This window comes from Trachurus japonicus, unplaced genomic scaffold (genome assembly GCF_045865225.1).
Source record: "Trachurus japonicus isolate A0001 unplaced genomic scaffold, Traja_1.0 AP030148.1".
NCBI lineage: Eukaryota > Metazoa > Chordata > Actinopteri > Carangiformes > Carangidae > Trachurus > Trachurus japonicus.
The window spans coordinates 72,401-98,112 of record NW_028220281.1 but is presented as its reverse complement, the minus strand read 5'-3'; the positions used below and the strand labels follow the sequence as shown (position 1 = coordinate 98,112).

Here is a 25,712-nt window from a genome sequence, read left to right as displayed (position 1 = left end):
ACGGCGTGTGGTCTGAGCACTGACAGACAGACCCCCCACCACTTCAACCTACTGCAGAGGTTGACCATAGGCCCCTATGTCACAGTAAGCTATCCCCCTAACCCTACTGTCACATACTTAAGCAGGGCATGACCCCCTCCCTTCAGAAACTGGGCCCAGGGCAGTAGTCCAACATGACAACGACCTCAAACACACCTCCAAGACGACCACTGCCTTGCTAAAGACACTGAGGGTAAAGGTGATGGACTGTCCAACATGTCTCCAGACTTTAACCCTATTGAGCATCTGTGGGGCATCCTCAAATGGAAGGTGGAGGAACGCAAGGTATCTAACCTCCAACAGCTGCATGATGGCATCATGGAGGGGTGGAAGAGGTTTCCAGTGGCAACCTGTGAAGCTCTAGTGAACTCCATGTCCAAGACAGTTAAGGCAGTGATGGAAAAAAATGGTAGCCACACAAAAAAATTGACACTTTGGGCACAATTTGGACATTTTCACTTAGGCGTGTACTCAATTTTTTTTAAAGTATGTTTTTTGGGGCATTTTTGCCTATGGATAGTACAGTTGAGAGAGACAGGAAATGGGGAGGCAGAGAGAGGGGGAATGACACGCAGTAAATGGCGCCTGACGTGGGATTCGAACCGGGGCCGTCTGCAGCACGGACTGTGCCTCTATACATGGGGCGCCTGCTCTAACCACTACACCACACGACGCCCCGGGTGTACTCACTTTTGTTGCTAGCAGTTTATACATTAATGGCTGTATATTAGAATAGAATATTTACAAGAATGTGAGGGGTGTACTCTTGTGAGATACTGTACATCTACAATGCTCTCCTGGTACACACTTTTCAGACACAAACATGGAAGCAGACGAAAAGATCACTCCTGAAGCAGACGAAAAGATCACTCCTGAAGCAGACGAAAAGATCACTCCTGAAGCAGACGTGAACATGGATTCTCCTGAAGCAGACGGACTCCTCCCTGTACATAATGGTATGATCAAATTGAAATTTAATACGTATCAAGTTTATAATATCCAGTGTGTAACCTTCGGGAGTTTCTAGATGGAGACAAATGGTGCGTTTCCTCCGGCATGGTACGACACGACACGGCATTTGCGTGTTTCCACTAGCACATAGTACCTGGTATCGTTTCTGGATAGCCTCACTGCGTAGACCACACACCAGCCAGGCACGTATGGTATCATTGAGTGAAAGTCCAAATTCACAATGATCCGATAACTGTTTTAGTATAGCTACAAACTGTGAAACAGATTCACCCTCTTCCTGGTTCCTTTTATGGAATCGGAATCTCTCTACAATGATCAGCGGCTTCGGTGAATCTTCTTTAATTCTCTTGCGCGTGGCGCATGGAGCCACCCATTTAACCAGCTTTCTCCAGCCTGGTCTGTCCAGTGCAAGGTGTCGGGCCTCATCTAGGGACACGTTGCATTGCATTAGATCCTGGGTCGGTGAATAGTGATCCTTTAATATTGTCACAATTTCGTTAAAGGACTTGGAAGGTAGCACTAGACTGCGCAGTAGGTTGAATGTTTTTCCTTCCATAACACTTAAAAACGTAACATTGCTTTTAATGTCTTTCAGTTGTGCACAGTCCTTCCTTTTTCCGTTTACTCCAGTCTCCTTTCCAACGCGGAGATTTCTCCTTCCCCTGTAGCAGTGCTGTCCTCTGACACGACCTGGTCCCGTTCACTCCGGAGCAGCTAGCTTGCACCGCAGGTAGCCACAGCGTCGCGCCGTTTGCGCGCTAATTAAACTCGTACTTTCTGCCGAAAAAACAAACCAACCAAGTTCTCTTATAGCCTCGTAAACCAGCCCCTCCCTCCCAGAAACGCATTTTAATTCATTTCTGTGGGAGGGTCTGGCCTCCAACCCATTCAAACCGTTTGGAGTGGGCAGGAGCTGGGAGGGAGTAGTAGCGTTGAGAGACAACCCCATTCAGCCAATCAGCAAGTTGGTATATCAAACTTTTGCCGAGTCCAGTTGAAAGAACAGCGAAAACGTCTTTTCCTCCAAGAAACTCAACAAGCGCCGACTCTTGCTCTTGTTTAAGTGCTGTAATGGATGGTATTTCGTTTAGAACATCCCTTATTGCTGTTTTTATGCTGCTGTTCGATAGCTCCGCCGCCATGTTTGCTGTTGTAAGAGTCGCTTAGTGTAGTGACGTTATCATCCGGGGCTTTGCACCCGTCGGTCCTGATTGGCCAATGTGGTGTGTCAATCACAGAAATCTGAGCGGCGACGCTGATTGGTTCGTCACGCTGAGCTCGCCACTCAAAACGGTTTGAATGGGTTGGAGGCCAGACGCTCCCACAGAAATGAATTGAAATGCGTTTCTGGGAGGGAGGGGCTGGTTTACGAGGCTAGTTCTCTTAAGCATGACTCTGGGAAACGCATCTTTCTTTCACGTCATGTCCTATTTGAACACTGAAGCACATAAATCTATTTTAGCAGGCACCTAGAATAAACGAACAGTGGAAATGGCCATGACATATCTTCCTTAAGGGCTGCAAATATATGTGAAACAGATATCCAAAGGCTCTTTTTCTTTTTTCTTTTTTTTTTACAGTAAATCTCTCGAACCCTGAAACATTTTTGGGTTCACGATATGAGGTTACAATAGAATTTAAACCTCACTGATCTATTTCTGTTTCAATTGTGCTGATCTATTTCTGTTTTGAGCTAACTGATGTTGATGTTTATTGAACCTGCTCTGGGCTTCTTGTCCTGAATAATGTTGAACATATTTACAGTAAAAATAACAAACTATGAATAATGTTCAATACAGTGCATTGCAAAATTGAACAACACATACTATTTCGTAAAATACAGTATCTCACAAGTGAGTACATCCCTCACATTTTTGTAAATATTTTATCATATCTTTTCATGGGACAACACTGAAGATATGACACTTTGATACAATATAGTCAGTCTACAGCTTGTATAACAGTGTTTTCTGTCCCCTCAAAATAACTCGACATACAGCTATGAATGTCTGAACCGCTGGCAACAAAAGTGAGTACACCCCCAAGTGAAAATATCCAAATTGCGCCCAAAGTGTCAATTTTTTGTAGCCTGACAAGCAAGACTATATCATTAAAATGTATAGTCTGGCAACAACTGGTAGACCTCGGCTCAATCAAGGGGGCGGGATGAAGGCTGTCTCTCAAACTGCCTCTGCACGCCATAGGGTAGAGCTAGGTAGCGCTACGACTAATCAGAGCAAAGAGCAGGATGACGTTAGCCTGACAAGTCAGACTATGATGCTTAACGTCATCGCGTTAAGCCCGCCCAACGACTCTCTAAACAGAGCGCTGGAATTGGTGAACACAAACGGTGTCCAAGACTCAAAAAGTTCCTATGGCTCGTTTCTAGACCGACCTACGGAGCAAATATATTTGCTGCCACTAGGGTGCGTCTAGATTTCTAGGCCAAATTTTTTGTGTACCTACCTTTTTTTTTCAGCACTGCCTTAAATGTCTTTGGCATGGAGTTCACTTTTATGTTATGTGTAGGGACTATATATGGAAATTAGCTGGGAGCTAAATCTGGTGCAACCATCTTTTCATTTTTTTTTCCTTTAAATGATCAATATAATTGCACACTGTCCCTTATTAAACCAATAAACTAAAACTAAACTAAACTAGAGCTTCACAGGTTGCCACTGGAAACCTCTTCCACCCCTCCAGGATGACATCACGGAGCTGGTGGATGTTAGAAACCTTGTGCTCCTCCACCTTCCATTTGAGGAGTTTAGCAAGGCAGTTGTCGTCTTGGAGGTGTGTTTGGGGTCGTTATCATGTTGGACTACTGCCCTGGGCCCAGTTTCTGAAGGGAGGGGGTCATGTCCTGCTTAAGTATGTCACAGTACATGTTGGCGTTCATGGTTCCCTCAATGAACTGTAGCTCCCTGGTGCCGGCGGCACTCATTCAGGCCCAAACCATGACACTCCCACCACCATGCTTGACCATAGGCAAGACACACTTGTCTCTGTACTACTACCAGATAAGTTTGTCTTGGTCTCATCCAACCACATGACATGGTTCCAGTAATCCATGTCCCCAGTCTGCTTGTCTTCAGCAAACTTTGCTGCCTTTCTTGTGCATCATCTTTAGAAGAGGCTTCCTTCTGGGATGACAGCCATGCAGACAAATTGGATGCAGTGTACGGCGTGTGGTCTGAGCACTGACAGACAGACCCCCCACCACTTCAACCTACTGCAGAGGTTGACCATAGGCCCCTATGTCACAGTAAGCTATCCCCCTAACCCTACTGTCACATACTTAAGCAGGGCATGACCCCCTCCCTTCAGAAACTGGGCCCAGGGCAGTAGTCCAACATGACAACGACCTCAAACACACCTCCAAGACGACCACTGCCTTGCTAAAGACACTGAGGGTAAAGGTGATGGACTGTCCAACATGTCTCCAGACTTTAACCCTATTGAGCATCTGTGGGGCATCCTCAAATGGAAGGTGGAGGAACGCAAGGTATCTAACCTCCAACAGCTGCATGATGGCATCATGGAGGGGTGGAAGAGGTTTCCAGTGGCAACCTGTGAAGCTCTAGTGAACTCCATGTCCAAGACAGTTAAGGCAGTGATGGAAAAAAATGGTAGCCACACAAAAAAATTGACACTTTGGGCACAATTTGGACATTTTCACTTAGGCGTGTACTCAATTTTTTTTAAAGTATGTTTTTTGGGGCATTTTTGCCTATGGATAGTACAGTTGAGAGAGACAGGAAATGGGGAGGCAGAGAGAGGGGGAATGACACGCAGTAAATGGCGCCTGACGTGGGATTCGAACCGGGGCCGTCTGCAGCACGGACTGTGCCTCTATACATGGGGCGCCTGCTCTAACCACTACACCACACGACGCCCCGGGTGTACTCACTTTTGTTGCTAGCAGTTTATACATTAATGGCTGTATATTAGAATAGAATATTTACAAGAATGTGAGGGGTGTACTCTTGTGAGATACTGTACATCTACAATGCTCTCCTGGTACACACTTTTCAGACACAAACATGGAAGCAGACGAAAAGATCACTCCTGAAGCAGACGAAAAGATCACTCCTGAAGCAGACGAAAAGATCACTCCTGAAGCAGACGTGAACATGGATTCTCCTGAAGCAGACGGACTCCTCCCTGTACATAATGGTATGATCAAATTGAAATTTAATACGTATCAAGTTTATAATATCCAGTGTGTAACCTTCGGGAGTTTCTAGATGGAGACAAATGGTGCGTTTCCTCCGGCATGGTACGACACGACACGGCATTTGCGTGTTTCCACTAGCACATAGTACCTGGTACCAGGTACTATTTTGGTATCACCTCAGCCCTGGTTCCAAGCGAGCCGAAGCGATACTGTGACAATGGTGACTGCCTTCCACTTATTGGGCAGAGCGTCGTCACTGGAGAGTCGCAAGCGCTACGTCCGACATGAGAATCAAACCCGGAAATTTCAAAAACAGAGCGGCAACAGCATTCCTTCTCCCGAGTTAAATGATGCTGTGTGGAAAGCCACTTTTATCGCTTAAAAGTTTTTACGATGGGAGGGGGTGGAAAACTCAACATATCGATAAACAAAATATGCAACCTTTTGCAGTGGAACCAGTTTTATGGAATAAGTACACATACAGCAGGGGTCGGCAACCTTTGTGACATGGAGTACCAATTTGAAATTTTCTTGTCAATGAGTGTGCCACTACAATAAAACAATGTGACACAATACAAAAACAACATACCCGACCTAGTTATGTTTTTGTATTTATGAATAGATAAAATCATTTAATCTATCTAATTATATTTTGAAGATATTTTCCGGCTATTCACAAGAGGGACATAGATCCCATTTCAAAACACTGCTTTTCAGAAACTTAGCCTATTAAAACATATTGCAGTGGGAGGAAAAGAAACAAAGACTGCAGTGCATCCAGAAAAAAAATCTATCGTATCAGAATGAAACAGTCACAACATTTCACAGACCTGGACAATCCCTGGACAATCTGAGTGACAGACAAACAGCCAATCATTTAACAGCTGTGTAGTTGGGTTGCAGCTTCATTGATAACAGAACAGCTGGTGTGAGAATGTGAGGCCGAAGGAGAGGAGATTAAAAAGAAAAAGGGACACGTAGCTCGTCGGTACAGTAACAGTGCATCTGCCCCAACTCTGAAGCAGTGGCAGCATTAATTTTGAAGCATCAGGCCACTCACCATCACTGAAACGCTTGATTGAAACTCTGATTAAATATGCCGAGCCGCAAGCGTCTTGCACGCTGCGCTGCAGCAACCCTGGGTTCGATTCCACCCAGCAGACCCCTCTCACTCTCGCCCTCCCTCTCTCTCACCAGCTGTCCTTTCAAAATAAATACGTAGAAAGCCTGGAAAAAAAAACTCGTCTGACCCGTGAGCTGGTAGCAGTGAGAAATTTAGCGGTGGAGGTGCCAGCGTGCCAATCATTATGCCAGTGTGCCAACCTTGGCACGCGCGCCAAATGTTGCCGACCCCTGCATACAGGAAGTACTGTATGTCATCATGTATTACAATTAACTGTTGTTACTGCTGCCTCTTACTTTGTGAGTGGCAAACAAAACTCCTATCAATTCTCATGGTTAATCATTGATTATATCCAGATTGAATAAGAAAATGTAGTCAGCCATACTAACAATTATGGCATCTTTGTTTTCAGTGCGCAAAGGAAAAACAAGAAGACCATGGACGAAAGCAGAGGAAAATGCTGTGCTGAGACATTTCAAGTCTCACATAATCAAAGGGCATTTGGCATCGAAGAGGGAGTGTTTGGCTTGCAAAGAATGTGAACAACCAGCACTGAAAAATAGAACGTGCCAAAACATAAGAGACTTTGTAAGAAACAGGGGACTGATGTTTAAGCGCCAAAATGTTCATCCATGCTGAAGAAAATCTTTTTGAAAGTGAGCACTATATTTTTCTTCACTTCTCTGTTCCTCTCTCTGTCTCTGTTCCTCTGTGTCTCTCTTCTTCTCTATTCCTCTCTGTGTCTCTGTTCTTCTCTGTGTCTGTTCCTCTCTTTTCCTCTGTGTCTCTGTTCTTCTGTCTCCCTCTGTGTCTCTGTTCCTCTGTGTCTCTCTTCTCTGTCTCTCTGTTCCTCTCTTTTCCTCTCTGTGTCTCTGTTCTTCTCTGTGTCTCTATTCCTCTATGTGTCTCTGTTCTTCTCTGTGTCTCTATTCCTCTCTGTGTTTTGCTTGCAAAGAATGTGAACAGCCAGCTTTTCCTCTGTGTCTCTATTCCTCTGTGTCTCTATTCCTCTACGTGTCTCTGTTCTTCTCTGTGTCTCTATTCCTCTCTGTGTCTCTGTGTTTTGCTTGCAAAGAATGTGAACAGCCAGCACTGAAAAATAGAATGTGCCAAAACATAAGAGTGTTTGTAAGAAACAGGAGACTGACTTTTAAGCGCCAAAATGTTCATCCATGCTGAAGAAAATCTTTTTGAAAGTGAGCACTATTTTTTTTCTTCAACTCTCTGTGTCTGTTCCTCTCTTTTCTTCTCTCTGTGTCTCTGTTCTTCTGTCTCTCTCTGTTCTTCTCTGTTCCTCTGTGTCTCTGTTCTTCTGTGTCTCTGTTCTTCTCTCTCTCTCTGTTCTTCTCTGTTCCTCTGTGTCTCTGTTCTTCTGTGTCTCTGTTCTTCTCTGTGTCTATCTATGTCGCTGTTCTTCTCTGTATCTCTGTTTGGCTTGCAAAGAATGTGAACAGCCAGCACTGAAAAATAGAACGTGCCAAAACATAAGAGACTTTGTAAGAAACAGGGGACTGATGTTAAACGCCAAAATGTTCATCCATGCTGAAGAAAATCTTTTTGAAAGTGAGCACTATATTTTTCTTCACTTCTCTGTTCCTCTCTCTGTCTCTGTTCCTGTGTCTTTGTTCTTCTGTCTCTCTCTGTGTCTCTCTTCTTCTCTGTTCCTCTCTGTGTCTCTGTTCTTCTCAGTGTCTGTTCCTCTCTTTTCCTCTGTATCTCTGTTCTTCTGTCTCCCTCTGTGTCTCTGTTCTTCTCTGTCTCTCTGTTCCTCTCTTTTCCTCTCTGTGTCTCTGTTCTTCTCTGTGTCTCTATTCCTCTTTGTGTCTCTGTTCTTCTCTGTGTCTCTGTGTTTTGCTTGCAAAGAATGTGAACAGCCAGCACTGAAAAATAGAACGTGCCAAAACATAAGAGACTTTTTAAGAAACAGGAGACTGACTTTTAAGCGCCAAAATGTTCATCCATGCTGAAGAAAATCTTTTTGAAAGTGAGCACTATTTTTTTCTTCAACTCTCTGTGTCTCTGTTCCTCTCTTTTCTTCTCTCTGTGTCTCTGTTCTTCTCTCTCTCTCTGTTCTCTGTTCCTCTGTGTCTCTGTTCTTCTGTGTCTATCTATGTCGCTGTCCTTCTCTGTATCTCTGTTTGGCTTGCAAAGAATGTGAACAGCCAGCACTGAAAAATAGAACGTGCCAAAACATAAGAGACTTTTTACGAAACAGGAGACTGACTTTTAGGCGCCAAAATTTTCATCCATGCTATAGAAAATCTTTTTGAAAGTGAGCACTATATTTTTCTTCACTTCTGTGTCTCTGTTCCTCTCTGTGTCTGTTCTTCTCTGTGTCTGGCTTGCAAAGAATGTGAAAAGCCAGCACTAAGAAATAGAAAACAAAACATAAGAGATGTTCATATATGCTGAAGAAAATATTTCTGAAAGTGAGCACTGTTTTCTTCTTTGCTGTTTTCATTATTGTTGTTAATAAACAATAAAGAGTTATGAATTCATAATCATTCTCATCTCTTAATTGTGATACCGAAAGTTCTTAGGAATACTTACATCAATATGTAATGCTACACAAAAAAATGAAATTAATCGGTATTTGTTATTGGAGATATGACAGATAGCCTGGGCTGTGTGTGTAAGAAAGAGAGGGAGAGAAAGTATGTAAAACCTGCTAACTGTTAGCTACCGTAGCTCAAGCGTTGGTCTACCGTCAGGTAAAAGCTGCAGTTTATATCTCAAATTAAGTTTTAAAAAAAGGTGTTGAGCCTCTCTGGTAGAGTTATTCATCACTGCAGTTAAATTAGCCGCTAAACTGCTGGACGCTAAAACCGAGGGGGCCGTCTTTGTTTACAATTCACGAAAGCAACGTGAACGTTGGACTGTATATTAGTGCATTTATCTATTTGTCTTTGTCTGTTTGTAGTCCAGTGCGACCTGTCCCGCTAGCGCGCCTGCGTTTGTGTGTGTCTGTGTGTTTGAGTGTGCTCCTGCGAATGAGAGAGCGGGAGGAGGGGCTGACGGACATAGGTGAGAGCCGGTGAAACACTGTTCTTTTTTTTTTCTGTGCAAGACTATGATAAACACTTAATCGCCTTAAACAGTGTTTATTAATCTAACTAAGATTTATTTGTATATTCTCTTAACGTGAGGAGTAAGTATTTTATGTGATACTGTAAATTTGTTGTTTGCAAGTAATCTTTGTACTGACTCTACAGCAGCAACTGAAGCTTTCAGTTTTTGTTGCTCGCTGTTCGGCGGTCTGCGGAAAAACAGACAGGCTGCAGTACTCTCTATTCGGCAGTCCGAGGGGGCGGGCAGAAGGCTCTCCTGTGAGGGGGACAGCAGGGCTTGAATTGCTTTGACTTGTAAAGGATGCTAGCCTTACTACTAACTTAACCCTGGTTTAAACTTGACTTACAAAGCTCTGAATTAGCAGAGGCTTCCCTCACTTGAGATGTGGCGGGGGAGGGTGCAGATCATTGCCATCGTGGGGTGGAGAATGAGCTACTGGCACTCTGTAGAAGAGAGAGCCGTGGAAAATGGCAAAGGTTCTGTTATTTTTGCTTCAAACTTCAAAACCTTTAAAGGGTTTTTTAAGAGGTTAATTATAGTATTGTATTATTGTAGACCTTGTAAACTGTGTCGGTCCTCTTATACCATTACCTGGTTTGTGTTTGTGTGTTATAGGCCTTGTAGTGCATGTCGGTCCTCTTATACCATTACCTGGTTTGTGTTTGTGTGTTATAGGCCTTGTAGTGCATGTCTGTCCTCTTATACCATTACCTGGTTTGTGTTTGTGTGTTATAGGCCTTGTAGTGTATGTCTGTCCTCTTATACCATTACCTGGTTTGTGTTTGTGTGTTATAGGCCTTGTAGTGTATGTCTGTCCTCTTATACCATTACCTGGTTTGTGTTTGTGTGTTATAGGCCTTGTAGTGTATGTCTGTCCTCTTATACCATTACCTGGTTTGTGTTTGTGTGTTATAGGCCTTGTAGTGTATGCCTGTCCTCTTATACCATTACCTGGTTTGTGTTTGTGTGTTATAGGCCTTGTAGTGTATGTCTGTCCTCTTATACCATTACCTGGTTTGTGTTTGTGTGTTATAGGCCTTGTAGTGTATGTCAGTCCTCTTATACCATTACCTGGTTTGTGTTTGTGTGTCATATGTAAACAGTCCTCATAAACACTGTTGGTTTCACAAAACACCATTTGGTCTGACCCCATAAACCTGTGAAATGTCACATATTGTTCTGAAAGAGAAATGATGATTTTGTAGTCAGATTTGTCTTCTGCAGATCAAATAAAAATTTTTGACATGTCTTTCAAGTTCACCGCATGTTGCGTTAGGTGTGGTTCCGTAAACCACCACCAGGCCCCATTTCTCAAAATTGGTCTCATAAACCATGTTTGCCTGTATGTGTGTGTGTGTGTGTGTGTGTGTGTGTGTGTGTGTGTGTGTGTGTGTGTGTGTGTGACTGTAATCACATGAAGCTGGCTCTAGAGTCTGTGTGTGTGTGTGACTGACTTGACACATAGTTAGTTAGTAGCTGCATCCTGTGTCAGTCTGATTTAGCTGTGTCTGTGTTTATAAACATTTAAACGAGCGCCAGGTGGATTGTTTATGAAGTTAACGAGCCCTGGCCTGAGGATCAAAGAGGTTACCACGGCGATAGGGGCCCCCGCAGGCTGAGACAGACAGAAACGTGGAGAAAAACAGCCATTTTCTGCCTCTAAACCGGCCTCACAATTAGGCTTAGCATGACAAAACGGTAACTCCTATCAGAACAAAACACAGATCAATGTTGCTCTAAGGACTTACTGAAAATTTCGGTACGATTTGGTGTTTCTACAGTAAATATTTTGGCGACGCTGGCAGTTTTAAAACATCAGGCCGTTCTGCTCCTCTCAGAAAATATTTGTATTGGACTCAATGAGGAGCAGGGACAGACGTGGCCGCACTCAGAGGCTGATTCTGTAAGTTCTGTAAGTCTCTCTGATATTTTGAGCACATGACATGAGAGATAACAAGTTTGTCTTACAAATTCTGAAAAAATTATGTCTGTAGAGTGTAAATTGTGGCCGTGGTGGCAATTTATCCAGAAAAAATACAGAATGTTTCTTCACTCTCTCCCACTCTAACCGATGATGTCACGCACTCTGACACGAACATTCCATGCAATACACACCCATTATAAACTCATAATTTCTCCAAAAATGATCATGGTCATTGATCAGGGATTGATCAAAAACTATATGACCTATCAAAACGTGGAGTAATACGACAATACACAAGACTTGTGTCTACTGTTTAAAGTTTAAATGGAGTCTCTAGGTGAAAGTATGCCTGAGCAGTAGACTTTTGTTAAACTCCAATGATTGGTCTTTTTCGGTCTTTTTTTTTCGCCCGTCCCATTGACTTACATGCAAAATTTTTGCGCAGTTTTTCGCGACTACGTCGCGAAAAATTCGTACACTGTTGAGAAAAGTAATAGCACACCGATCCCGATCAAGACGCACGTTTTGATATATAATTTGGCCTGCAACTCTTCGAGTTGCAGGACTAGTAGCGAACCGAAAAAGCGTCCGGAAGATGAAGGAGAACTAGAAAATTTCCTCTCGGGAAATTTTGAATGGGCCACGGGAGCTACTGCGGGTTGTGCCATCTCTGTCAACATGGGAATCAAACCCACGATCTTAAGGTCAAGACAGAGCTGATCAGACAGACATGATCATCTTTCTATAAGCACTGATATGGAGGAGCTGTAACCACATTAGGTTAACTGTGTGTGTGTGTGTGTGTGTGTGTGTGTGTGTGTGTGTGTGTGTGTGTGTGTAACTGTAATCACATGAAGCTGGCTCTAGAGTCTGTGTGTGTGTTGTAGTTAGTTAGTAGCTGCATCCTGTGTCAGTCTGATTTAGCTGTGTCTGTGTTTATAAACATTTAAACGAGCGCCAGGTGGATTGTTTATGAAGTTAACGAGCTCTGGCCTGAGGATCAAAGAGGTTACCACGGCGATAGGGGCCCCCGCAGGCTGAGACAGACAGAAACGTGGAGAAAAACAGCCATTTTCTGCCTCTAAACCGGTCTCACAATTAGGCTTAGCATGACAAAACGGTAACTCCTATCAGAACAAAACACAGATCAACGTTGCTCTAAGGACTTACTGAAAATTTCGGTACGATTTGGTGTTTCTACAGTAAATATTTTGGCGACGCTGGCAGTTTTAAAACATTAGGCCGTTCTGCTCCTCTCAGAAAATATTTGTATTGGACTCAATGAGGAGCAGAGACAGACGTGGCCGCACTCAGAGGCTGATTCTGTAAGTTCTGTAAGTCTCTCTGATATTTTGAGCACATGACATGAGAGATAACAAGTTTGTCTTACAAATTCTGAAAAAATTATGTCTGTAGAGTGTAAATTGTGGCCGTGCTCACAGTTTATCCAGAAAAAATACAGAATGTTTCTTCACTCTCTCCCACTCTAACTGATGATGTCACGCACTCTGACACGAACATTCTATGCAATACACACCCATTATAAACTCATAATTTCTCCAAAAATGATCATGGTCATTGATCAGGGATTGATCAAAAACTATATGACCTATCAAAACGTGGAGTAATACGACAATACACAAGACTTGTGTCTACTGTTTAAAGTTTAAATGGAGTCTCTAGGTGAAAGTATGCCTGAGCAGTAGACTTTTGTTAAACTCCAATGATTGGTCTTTTTCGCTCTTTTTTTCCCGCCCGTCCCATTGACTTACATGCAAAAATTTTGCGCAGTAAATCGCGACTTACGTCGCGAATAATTCGTACACTGTTGAGAAAAGTAATAGCACACCGATCCCGATCAGGACGCACATTTTGATATATAATTTGTCCTGCAACTCTTCGAGTTGCAGGACTAGTAGCGAACCGAAAGTTGGCCGGAAGTGGAAAAATAACTAGGAAAAAATCCACACAATAACAGTAGTGCCCGGGCTTTGCCCGGGCACTGGTCCCTGCAGCTATTTCATAGCTGTAGGGATCAGTGCCCGGTGCGATTGCCCGTGGCCCTAATAATAAGAAAAAATCCACACAATAACAGTAGTGCCCGGGCTTTGCCCGGGCACTGGTCCCTGCAGCTATTTCATAGCTGTTGGGACCAGTGCCCGGGGCGATTGCCCGTGGCCCTAACTAGAAAAAACATTTCCAAGAATGGAAATGGTGTGAATGCTTCCAGCAATGCTGAATGAGCTGAAGAAATTGTTGAAAGAAAGAAAGAAAGAAAGAAAGAAAGAAAGAAAGAAAGAAAGAAAGGAAGAAAGAAAGAATCAAACAAACAAAGAAGTAAAAAGACAGAAATGGAGTGAAAGAAAGAAAGAAAGAAAGAAAGAAATGGAGTAAAAACAAAGGAAGAGAAAAGGAGTAGAAAGAAAGAAAGAAAGAATCAAACAAACAAAGAAGTAAACAAACAGAAATGGAGTGAAAGAAAGAAAGAAAGAAATGGAGTAAAAACAAAGGAAGAGAAAAGGAATAGAAAGAAAGAAAGAAACAATCAAACAAACAAAGAAGTAAAAAGACAGAAATGGAGTGAGTGAAAGAAAGAAGGAAAGAAAGAAAGAAAGAAAGAAAGAAAGAAAGAAAGAAAAAGAGAGAGGGGGATGATAGATAGAAAGAGGTAGATGGATGGATGGATGGATGGATGGATGGATAGAGAGGGAAGGATAGAAAAAGTTACGTAAAATACAAATGAAGGAGTAGAAGAAAGAAAGAAAGAAAAAAAGGAGACAGAGGGGTTAAAAATAGGGAGGGGGATAGATAGATAGATAGATAGATAGATAGATAGATAGATAGATAGATAGATAGATAGATAGATAGATAGATAGATAGATAGATAGATAGATAGATAGATAGATAGATAGATAGATAGATAGATAGATAGATAGATAAATGCTGCGTCCTATATCCCAGGCTCCACCTGTAATTGTACTACTATTAATAGAGTTGGAAAGACTAAACGTCTGAACTTAAATTCATGAGAAAAAAATTAATTGTTGGAGATGTTTACATCAAAAGTATAAAATAATTGAGAGCCTGATGAATTTGAGCTGAAAACCTGTGTGTGTGTGTGTGTGTGAGTCTGACGGTCTCTCTGTCTGCGTGTACATGTGCAGAAAGTAAAACTGTTAAGCGCCACAAAACTCCTCTCTCCCTAATGATCTGATTGATTGGCAGCCTGCCCTCAGAAGTTACCATGGCGACTACCATGCTTACATTTTACCGTGTGGAACAGTGTTGTGTTTGTGTGTTTGTCTGTTTGTGTATGTGTGTGTGTGTGACTGTGTGTGAGTGTCTGTGTGTGTCTGTCTGTGTGAGTGTGATGCCTGTGTTTGTGCGTGGACATCCTCTGTCAGTCTGGTTTATCATGTGTGTGTGTGGGGCTGTGTTTAAAAACATCTTAACGAGCGGCCAGGCTGCACCTGCACTGTTCTATTTATAGACTTTGATAACGAGCTGGCCACTACAGCTGGACCAACTGCACACAGAGCAGAGCAGAGCAGAGAGATTTGAGCTCAGTGCAGCTTCCGAAAACAGCCCAGAAAAAGAGAACCGTAACTCTTATCAGAATATGGTCCTCCTGACCATCTGGGCAAGCAGACCTTCCTGAGCACATTGATGTGCATTAAATGTTTGTAGGGCAAAAACTTTTCTCAGGGTCGCAAGGTAGAAAAGGGGGCATTTCTGCTTTTCTAAAAAAATCAGCTCCTACTTTTCTATTGAAGTGGATGAGCCACTGGAGCGGGTCTAGCTGGACAATTAGGCTCATTGAGACAATTCTGTAAGTCTGTCTGCTGTTTTGAACACATTAAATGAGACACAACAAGTGTGGCTACAAACCGGTGAGGAAATCATGTGTCTAGAGTTTAATTTGTGGCCGTGCTGGCAATTTATCCAGAAAAAATCCTGAATGTTTTTTCGATCCCTCTCACTCTAACGATGATGTCACTCACTCTGACCCAACCCCATACACACTCATTGAAAAGTGTGAAATTTGTCAGAAATCCTCATGTGCTTTTAAAGGATTTATCTCAAAAACGGTACAAGCTATGAAAAAGTTGTAAATACAGGATGAATACATTAGAAGTTTGTCTACAGCTCAGAATTTGAATGAAGTCTCTAGCTGAAAGTATGTGGACGCTTTAAAGGCTGAAAGAAGTAAGAAGATTTGAAGAGTTTCAAGACTGTTCCAATGCATTCTCTATGGGGAAAAAAAAATCAGAAATAGTTGAATATTGCAAAAAGTATGAATAGTTGAAAAGAGAAAAGACATAGCACACCTGTCCCGAAAAGGCTGAACATTTTGATATTTGAATTGTTGAAATAGCACAAAGTATGAAGGACTAGTTACATGACGAAGAAAGGCAGAAAATGGCCGAACCGAATAACAGTAGTGTGAATGCTTCCAGCATTCACACTAATAATAAGAAGAAAAAATCCACACAATAACAGTAGTGCCCGGTGCGATTGCCCGCGGCCCTAATAATAATAAGTTTAAAGAAACAAAATGGCCGAACAGAATAACAATACTGTGAATGCTTCCAGCATTCACACTAATAATAAGAAAAAATCCACACAATAACAGTAGTGCCCGGGGCGATTGCCCGTGGCCCTAACTAGGCACTGGTCCCTGCAGCTATTTCATAGCTGTAGGGATCAGTGCCCGGTGCGATTGCCCGTGGCCCTAATAATAAGAAGAAAAAATCCACACAATAACAGTAGTGCCCGGGCTTTGCCCGGGCACTGGTCCCTGCAGCTATTTCATAGCTGTAGGGATCAGTGCCCGGTGCGATTGCCCGTGGCCCTAATAACATTATCTCAGTGGTGGAAAAATCATACTGATAATTAAGTATCAAGGCGCTAAACTGAAAACACTCAAAACAAAGTGCAGTAGGTTACCTGGTTCATATCTTTAGGTATGTAGGCCTAATATAACATTGTTTTTTATATAATGTAATATTTGTGGGTGGCCATAACCTTGGTGGGCGGTTGTTTATTCTGTGGTTCAATTGTTTATTTAGGTAGATCAGCATGGACACACAAAAGGACGCTCCAAAAAATCGTGTGTTTGGCTTGGTGAGGACAAAGATGGTCAACTTCTGCCAAAAAGATGTAGAGCTGGGGAGAAGAGAAAACGAGATTCAGTCTCCGGTTGGTTCTTTATCTTTTCATCAGTAGTTGCATTCATTATTCATTGATCAAGTTCTAAATGGATATTCATACTTTTGCAGTGTCTTCAGCAAGCGTAACACCCTCCTGTGCTCCATCTACTGACACAACTGGAGAAACTGTGACCACCAATTTAGGTTTTTTTCCCCCTTTAATACTTGTTTCCTTATTTGTTATGTGGTAATTGCCCAGATTTACCATTGCCTTCTTCCCTTTTAATTATCAGACTCCCTCATTCAAGATGTTCGAGACCTCTTGGGAAGTGGTGCTGAACAACCTCTCCCCTCACAATGGAGGAACAGGCAAACTTCCTCTCTGGAGAATTGAACAGTGATGAGGCCCTTCATGGTGAACAATATGTTGTCATCTGAGAAGCCCAAGGAGGGGGTTTGCCATCATTGTGGACACAAGGCTGCAGTCGTGATGTGTAGGGACTGTTTACCACGATCACTGTACTGCACAGCCTGTGACCTTTCCACACACGAGGCCCTGGTGCTGCATAACAGAGCATCCATGGTGGAGGGGTTCTTCAAACACCTGCCGCCATCCACTTTTGTTCAGCAGCACGAAGGAGGGAAATTCTCTTATCAAGAAAAAGGTATAGTTTTTAGTTATATAGACTGTTTTACATTTTACAGAAGCCCTGGTTTACACGAACAAACATGACACCCTCACTGTTGGAGACTGTTTGGTTTCAATTACACTACTAAAATTCTGCTTTTTAGATTGCCTGTTACCAATTGTTGCTCCCTGCTGCGACTGCTCCACGGGTCAAACAACGTTTTCCAAGGGAAAACAAGTTATTTTGATTGGAATGAATGGTAACTTTTTTTTTCTTCATATTGTTTTTTATTTATTTAGGCTACTTATTTTTAAGAGATAATTATTTTTTCTCTGAAATTTCAGGAAAATACAACCTCTTTCTTCCGTTGGTGAACTGCTCCTGTGGAAAAACCTTGCCAGTGACCATAAGTGATCTGGTTGACAGTGGTTACTGGCCAGCCACTGTCAATTTTGAGACCTTGTACATGGTGGACTTGTTCACCACGTATGAGGATCTTAAAATCACTGCCCCAGGGATGTCGCGACAAGCTTTCGTCAGCATGCTCGACTGTCGAACTAAACTCTTCGGGCGAGTGAGTAGATTTATCATTTAACCCTCTAGGCGCCAAAGTCGCATTATTGCGACAGGCAGCATGCTTGGATAAAACAGCCCATATCTTTAAATCTACTGCCCTATATTGTTACTGCTTGGTACCACTAGATGGCGAACACGTTCAGCTTCAATCCTCACGTCATTTGTGGGTGTGTTTTTCTACAAAATATCTGAGAAAAAAAAGTTTGATTGGCGCACAGGCGCTCCGCTTTTTCTTGCGGAGCTCACGCAGCTCACGCAGCTCAGAGCAACCAGGAAGTGAACTTCAGGTCTTGAGAAACACCGTGCGCCCCCCCACACACACACACACTCGCCCCCCCCCTCCCTCCCCCTCCCTCCCTCCCAGCCCCGCCGATCCGTGTCGCGGTACCGCGGACGAGCAGCGGTGCCGCGGTGGGACTCCTCGCTCGTTTCAGCCGCTGTATGAGAGACTCCCGGCCGGGGGGGGGGGAGCCCCGGCGCCGCCGACGACCGGGAGACTCCCCCCTCCCTCCCCCGGCCGGGGGGAAGTCTGTCATACGGCGGCCGAAGCGGCCGAGGAGTCCCGCCGCGGCACCGCTGCTCGTCCGCGGTACTACCGCGACACGGATCGACGGGGCTGGGAGGGAGGGGGGCGGAGGGGGGGGGACTGTAAATGTGCTCCAATCACACCCCTGTTCCTTTACTTTGAGGATGAGATGTCAATATAATTTTTTTTCCTGTGTAAATATGTTTCAAATTCAGTGTTACTGAAAGTCACGTAATCCAATGGGGCTGCCACCCGGTGACGTCACAATATGCAAATTAGATGAGTAGGATTTACTCCTATCACAAACTTTTGGTCATTGTGAATATTTTTCTCATTTACACCATAGATTTATCTCTGACCATTTAAAAGCTACAGCCTTGTGAAATCCTGAAATCCAAACTTAATATTTTCCTAAATAAACTCTGGCGCCTAGAGGGTTAAGTTATCTTGTTTAGATCACTTTTTAAACAACTGATTCATCGTTAGGACTTGTCCTTACAATCCCAAAGTTTCAGCACCCATTTCTTGACAGAGCCATTTTTTCACCATGACCACAGTGTGAAGCCAACCTTCGACACATCATCAGTTGTGTATTAATAACTGTAGGATTACGTACAGTTTTGTGTTGTTTTTTCACTTTTGCTCCCAGAGCGGTCAGATATGTGGGGACACGATGCAGAGGGCCTTCCTCGAATGGGCCTATGCCAAATTTGAGGTTGACAAGCTGTCCCAGGTGCAGCATTTTCAGTGCCCTGCTTGCACACCCTCCATGTTGGCAGTTGCAGTGGACGGGAACCGAAAATTATATCGTTTTAAAAGCCAACCTGGGTGTGTAACATTCATGTACAGTGAAACGCTAGTCACAAAGTACTTTTATACTGTAAATGTAACCCACATCTATATATTTCTTTCAAGACCTGAAGGGTTTTTTGATGGAGTCTTTTTGGCCAGTGATGCTGAGGTGTCATCCTTCGTTGATTATGTCCATCAAACAACTGGACATGTAAGCTACATTTATATTTCTTCATGTGTAACACCTCAAATTTCTAATTTCTATGAATGCTTATAGCCTATTTTATTTTCGAATTTTAAAAATTATTCAGTTTATTTAAGTAATAGAGTGGCGTTACTGCATCAAATGCCGTACTACCATGACTTACAGCTTAGTTTGTGAAATTTAACTAACTGGAAATGTCTGTATTTGTCGTCATCTGTTTAAGAATCCAGACAAAGGGAGATGTGGTGGCGGTCAGTGGTCAGCAGCACGAGAGTCTGCCAACAGCAACAGCAAACTGGATGAGGAAGGCGTTGAAGTAGCTGTCTGCCGTCATGGGGTTTTGCTGAAGGGACTTAATATGTTCCGTGGGGAAATCTTCGCATACCCCATGTACCTGCAAAAAGAGCTAGCTTCAAGAACCATCCAGTTTTTTTGCTCAGATGTGGTCTGCAAATATTGGCCGTATTTGCAGAAAGTTGTTGACCACTGTCCGGAGTTGGAGGACTTGTTGCGCATGCGCCCATTTCTCTCCATAATGCATGCAAAAGCGCATTCATGGATGTGTGAGGTAATAATGACAATTAGATGTATTTGTTACCATTTGTACCACACATTATGATTGTCTGTCCTCTGCCCCCGCTTTTTGTTTTAGAAATGATAACTCAAAATTCATGTAAATGTGTTACAGTTAAAATGGGGGGGGGGCGTAACCAAGAAGGTGCTGGAACCACTATCGGGGAGGAGGTTGAACAGGTTAATAGCTTCCTCTCCCGAGCAGCCATATGCTCGAAATACATGTCCAAAGCCGGTAAGAATTTTTTATGTATAGTTGTGTCCAAATGAAGACTGACATATTTTTTGTTTGTTTTGAATGTAAGCATTGTTTGTTGTCTTTGTCTTTGGTCTTGAAGTGGTTCTGTCAGAGCTTTTAGGTGTGATCATGCTAGAGTGTGAATCCTTCTCCACATGGGATCATCCCTATGTTCCCCGGGTCCTATGTTCCCCGCTTTGTATGGAACCGGGGAACATAGGACCCTTCTTTTATAAAAAGGTCCTATGTTCCCCGCTGTTCACCCAAAAGGTCCTATGTTCCCCGCTTTGTATGGAACCGGGGAACATAGGACCCTTTTTTTAAAAAAAGGTCCTATGTTCCCCACTGTTCACCCAAAGACCCGGGATTGCAGGGACTTCTCCTCTCATTATCAGTGAGAGGCATTCTCCGTGCTCCGCATCGGCCCCTCAGTCTGTGGGTAGCTCGTGTGTGCGTAGCCTGTGAATGTGTGTATTAATCCCTCTCTGGTCAGCATCTCTGTTAAAATGAATAAACACAAATCGCCGCAGAGCGCGAGCCTGGCACAGAGGTGCGCGCTCTGGCGCAACTGGCACAATCGGCACAGAAATGAAATTGGCTCCGCTCCGCAGTAGCGTCCCAACCGACGTAACTACAACATAACACAAACTTATCTGACAGCTCTCACTTCTTCTGCTCCTCCCCACTCACACACCTACAGGCACACACAGACAGACAGGACTCTGTCTTCCTCACCCTCAACCCAGCCCATTATAAAATGCGTTATATTATTATTTTATTATTATATTTTTCTACTTGTGGAGAAGACAGTGTTGAGTTCTCTTTCTGCCTTATGGACAGTGCCATGGATGTATTTGCCACAGAGTGAACTACTGATATCTTTTGTCTAGTGCTGAACTGTGACCAAGCGCGCTGTCCGCTGTCTCGGTGCTGAAATGAATGACAGCGCGTCACTGAGAGAGAGAGAGAGAGAGACGGAGATCGCGGCGGATGCATCTTTATCCACAGGATGCGCTGCGCTCTGACTCTTTCTTTTCTTTCTTCCTACCAGCTCTCCTGTTCGTCTACACATTTGTTTTTCAGTTTATGACTCCTGCCCTCCCTGCAGATTAACAGTTGATTTGAGAACCTAATGCATATGATTTACTATTGCACATTTCCTTTTGCTGCTATAATAAACATTTTCTCAGGATTTATTGTGATACAAATATGATGGAAACTGGTAACAAACGTGCAGTAAAATGACAGAAAGAAGTGGCAGGAAAGAAGTTTTGCTCAAGACAAAGTTTCTTCATCTTAAAGAATGAAAATGTCAATTTGTTAGGCTTTCAAATCACCAAATGATTTGCTTGGAATAATTTCGTTTGTTGTAATGGTTGTGAGCATAGACAACGGACGTCTTGGCTGAGCCAAATGTCATTTTACGTGTAGGTGGAGCTGAACAGGCAGACGCACAGAGGCATGCGTAAAACACACATTTGAACTACTTCGTGCTGTTGCTTTTTTTGTTTGTTTGTTTGTTTTTTCTTTACCTTTCGTTTCCTTTGGATCTTTGTGCATATTATAAAGCTGTCCTGGTCCCTGTTTGTAAGCCTTTTTTATCCGGAGGAAATTCCCCAAAGTTGCAACAACTTGTAGTGATCCACTGGGTTTTGCCTATAGTCTGTTGGAGCTATGGGCTCGTTGATTTGCAGCTTTGCTCCCCAGGTTTTTTTCATGATCAATTATCCTTGGCGTTTGCGCACGGGGATGTGCGGACCTGTAATGAATGAATGAATGAATGTTTTGTTTGTTTTTTTTTGCCGTAAGTTGTGTGCGTAATGCGCACAGGTGCATTAATGGGACCGTGGCAGTCGGCGTTTGGACGGCTGGTGTGGGGGCGATTCCAAAGCATCATAGTGGATTATTTATGGTGTGTTGTTACCCTGTAAAGGCCCGTCTGGACGCAGCACGGCCGGGTCCGTCTGCAGCCAAGCGGGACGAGGGAGAGGATTGGCGTGGTCACCTCGGCGTCTCTCGTGTGGACAGACCAACAAACTCTCCCTCACTCGCCCTCACCACGCGCCAACACACACACACACACACCTGCACACGGGGGGGAGACTTTGTGTTTATTTATTAAGCTTCCACTGACTGTATCACATCTGTACGCATGTCTTAAAACGTGCGTGTGTGTCAACCGGCAACAGCGGGGAACATAGGACCCTTTTTTAAAAAGAAGGTCCTATGTTCCCCGGCAACAGCGGTTTGTATGGAACCGGGGAACATAGGACCTTCTTTTTAAATAAAGGGTCCTATGTTCCCCGGTTCCATACAAACCGGGGAACATAGGAGCTTTTTTGGAAAAAACGGGGAACATAGGACCTTTTTTAAAACAAAAGGTCCTATGTTCCCCGATCGGGGAACATAGGACCCGGGGAACATAGAACCCGGGGAACATAGGTACGCTCCCAAAAAATACAGAATGTTTCTTCACTCTCTCCCACTCTAACCGATGATGTCACGTGCTCTGACACGAACATTCCGTGCAATACACAACCATTATAATCTCATAATTTCTCCAAAAATGATCAGGTGGATGGCATTAAAAGGGTTAAAAAGAGCCAAAACGTTTAAGAGGCAAAATACAATGTAGTACAAAATTACAAAATTCAATTTAAGTGTTTTACATTGAAAATGTGAAATTGCTACAGTACAACTGAAAAAAGTTAAAGTCTACTCAAATACTGTTGGAAACTGACAGCAGAAGAACATTTTAAGAAAAAGAAATGGTTAAAGTGTTAAAAGAAATGTAAACACACAAGTAAGAAAATAACAAAGTCACTGAATGGTGAGAAATGTCACTGAAAATATTTTTAATAGTATAAAGTCTGTTTCAATCAGCCAACATGTAGCAAACAACAGATATCATGGTTTTGAACAGTGAAACAATCAATGGAACATACAAACAAAATATACATAAATCATAATCTATTTCTTAAAAAAAAAAAGTGAACTGTGAAACATAAACATAACATGAACATCCATTAGTCAACACAGTCAGCTTTGTGCAGTTAAAAACATTGAACAGCTTTTGACACAAGGGGTTGTAAAAGTTAGTTCACAGAGAAAACTATTTGAGAGAAACAAGTTATAGTGACATCAAAATGGCTTTTGTGCAAACCATACAGCACATGGTGAGCTCACCTGTGTCTAATATAGGAGGTAGTCAGTTTGGTTAAAATCATGTAGGTTCAGATTAAAAAGATTAAATGAAAAGGAAATGGTGAAATAATAATAATAACTAGAAAATTTCCTCTCGGGAAATTTTGAATGGGCCACGGGAGCTACTGCGGGTTGTGCCATCTCTGTCAACATGGGAATCAAACCCACGATCTTAAGGTCAAGACAGAGCTGATCAGACAGACACATGATCATCTTTCTATAAGCACTGATATGGAGGAGCTGTAACCACATTAGGTTGTGTGTGTGTGTGTGTGTGTGTGTGTGTGTGTGTGTGTGTGTGTGTGTGTGTGTGTGTGTGTGTGTGTGACAGTTGAGGGTCCTGTCACTATGCCTCCTATTGATCATGCGCCCTGGCTATTTGGCCAAGGGGATGTCCCTTTGGCCAAATGGTTAGCGCACATGACTGTTACCCGAGAGTCTGGGGTTCGAAGCCCGCCCTGGACCCTGTTCACCTTGCCACATGTGCCTTTCCTAACCTCTGCCATGAAGCACTGTTGCAAAATTACAATATTTTTTGTAAGATAGATAATAATGAAAATAAAAATGTTTAAAGCAGGACCTTCTAAGGAAATACCTGCTCATTTTCTAATCAATTCATAGTCAAAGCGGTGGGGGATTCTTGGAGATGGTAATGCTCTGGAGCAGGTGTGAATGTTCAGGGGTTTGGAGTGTGTTGTTGCTCAGGAGAGAGTCTGGTCCAGCTACCCTTCCAACATAACCTCCCCTCCCCCGGTCCTCCTTCAAAGTTGAACAGCTAGCTCCATTGCAGGCTCTGTGCGATTTGTGTGACAATGGGTGACCAATAGGTGGCCCATTAGGGCAAACAAAAGATTGAGCAATGATAATGCTAATTCCCTGGTTGAAGGCATGCACTGAATACCTGCAACTGCAAACATCTTAAAAAGGCTTTCATCACTCCCTTATTTTTTCCTATTTAAATGTAGAATCACAGTAAATAAATTGTGATAAAAAAAATTGACAGTAGGTATTATTAGCTACAACAATTCATTTCCAGATAAAACAGTGGCCAGCGCATCTCCAGTAGCTAGGTCTGTTATAATTTCACTTCTTAAATCAAACATGTACTCGTGGTTCTATGAATTATGTGAATTTCCACTCACCACCAGCGGCGGCACTTTAAATGCTGCCTCTGGCGATATGTACTGTTCTGTGAGAGAAGCGCCATCTCCTGGTCATGTCATGTATTTCATTGAATGGGTGGAGTTCCAGTAAAAACTAGTCACACCCAGGAAAAGGAGGGGGTCACTCCAGCTGCTGGGACTTTGCTGGAGCTCTGCTGGAACTCTCATGGGAACAGCATGGGAACAGCATGGCAGCAGCATGGCAGGGGAATTTCTATGTGGCTCCCACTGTACCGTTTGTCACACTGTCTTGCAACAAATGGAAACCTGCACTTTCAAATTCAGTGACAATGGCCAGTTTAGAGTTGTGACCAAGTTCCTCACTAGTCAAAAAGAACTCTACTTGACCATACTTTTTTTCCTCCCCATTCCAAAACACAACAGTGTAATTGTTACGTCGTATGCCTTTCTTGTAGCTCCTGGAAGTAAGCGGGGCTTTTCCAACTTGAGCTCTGTTAAACGCCCTGACTAAATTATTCTGAATGGGATGTCCAGCATATTTCTGTAATGCAGACAGATGATTTCCTTCAAGTTGACGGTAACTCCACGCTCCAATTAAAGTTCCCCTGGAGATTTTGTTGCTCTCTGAACAGAAACTGTAATCATTTGACATTCTTGCATAAAATTCTGCTATGGCAAATTTTGGTTTTACAGTTTGTGCAAATGAAGGCAGAGATTGTACTAGCTTTACAGCATTAATCATCCATGAATGAGCCGCAACAAATAACGATTTTTGTCTTCAAAATGAAAACAGGAATGGGTCCATAATGGTCCAAGGGCTCTGACACTGTCTGCCAAGTGTACTAGTAGATGCACGTTTGCAGTTTCATATCTCTTACCATAAAGATGACCCATCTGGGAACATAAGTTCAAGAGTAGCTTTTCTGCTTTTCTTGCTTATTGATTCCATCAGGAGTATGTAAATGGACTCATTGAGGAGAAGAAAGTGGTTGTAATATATCGCCCCAAGAATGCCATAGAAAAGGCAAGGCAAGGCAAGGCAATTTTATTTGTATAGCCGGGGAGAGCTGGCCAGCTCGATGGGAGGACTGGGTGGTCCATGGGAAGGGAGGGGAGGCCGGTCTAGCAACAGGGGAAAGGGGGGGAGGGGGGGCGATGCAGGCGGCGGCTGGTACAGAGAGATGGAGCTCCGGTGGATCTGCGGAAACACAGAGAGAGTGCGAGACACCAAGGCCAAACTACAAAGTACAACAGAAAATGACAGTTCAAAAATATACTGAGGAGAGGAGGGGTGGGGAGAGGAGTGGAGGGGAGAGGAGGGGAGAGGAGAGGGCTCTGTGTGACCAGATGTGTCCCCAGCAGTCTAAGCCTATAGCAGCGTAGCTATAAAA

At 43.2% G+C, this 25,712-nt stretch overlaps 2 pseudogenes; one reads left to right on the top strand and one right to left on the bottom strand.

The window, feature by feature from the left end:
• The first annotated feature begins 255 nt into the window (after positions 1–255).
• On the top strand, positions 256–21,106 carry LOC146960649 (uncharacterized; annotated as a pseudogene).
• Positions 21,107–24,574: 3,468 nt separating this feature from the next.
• On the bottom strand, positions 24,575–25,339 carry LOC146960648 (uncharacterized; annotated as a pseudogene).
• Between the last annotated feature and the right edge of the window lie 373 nt (positions 25,340–25,712).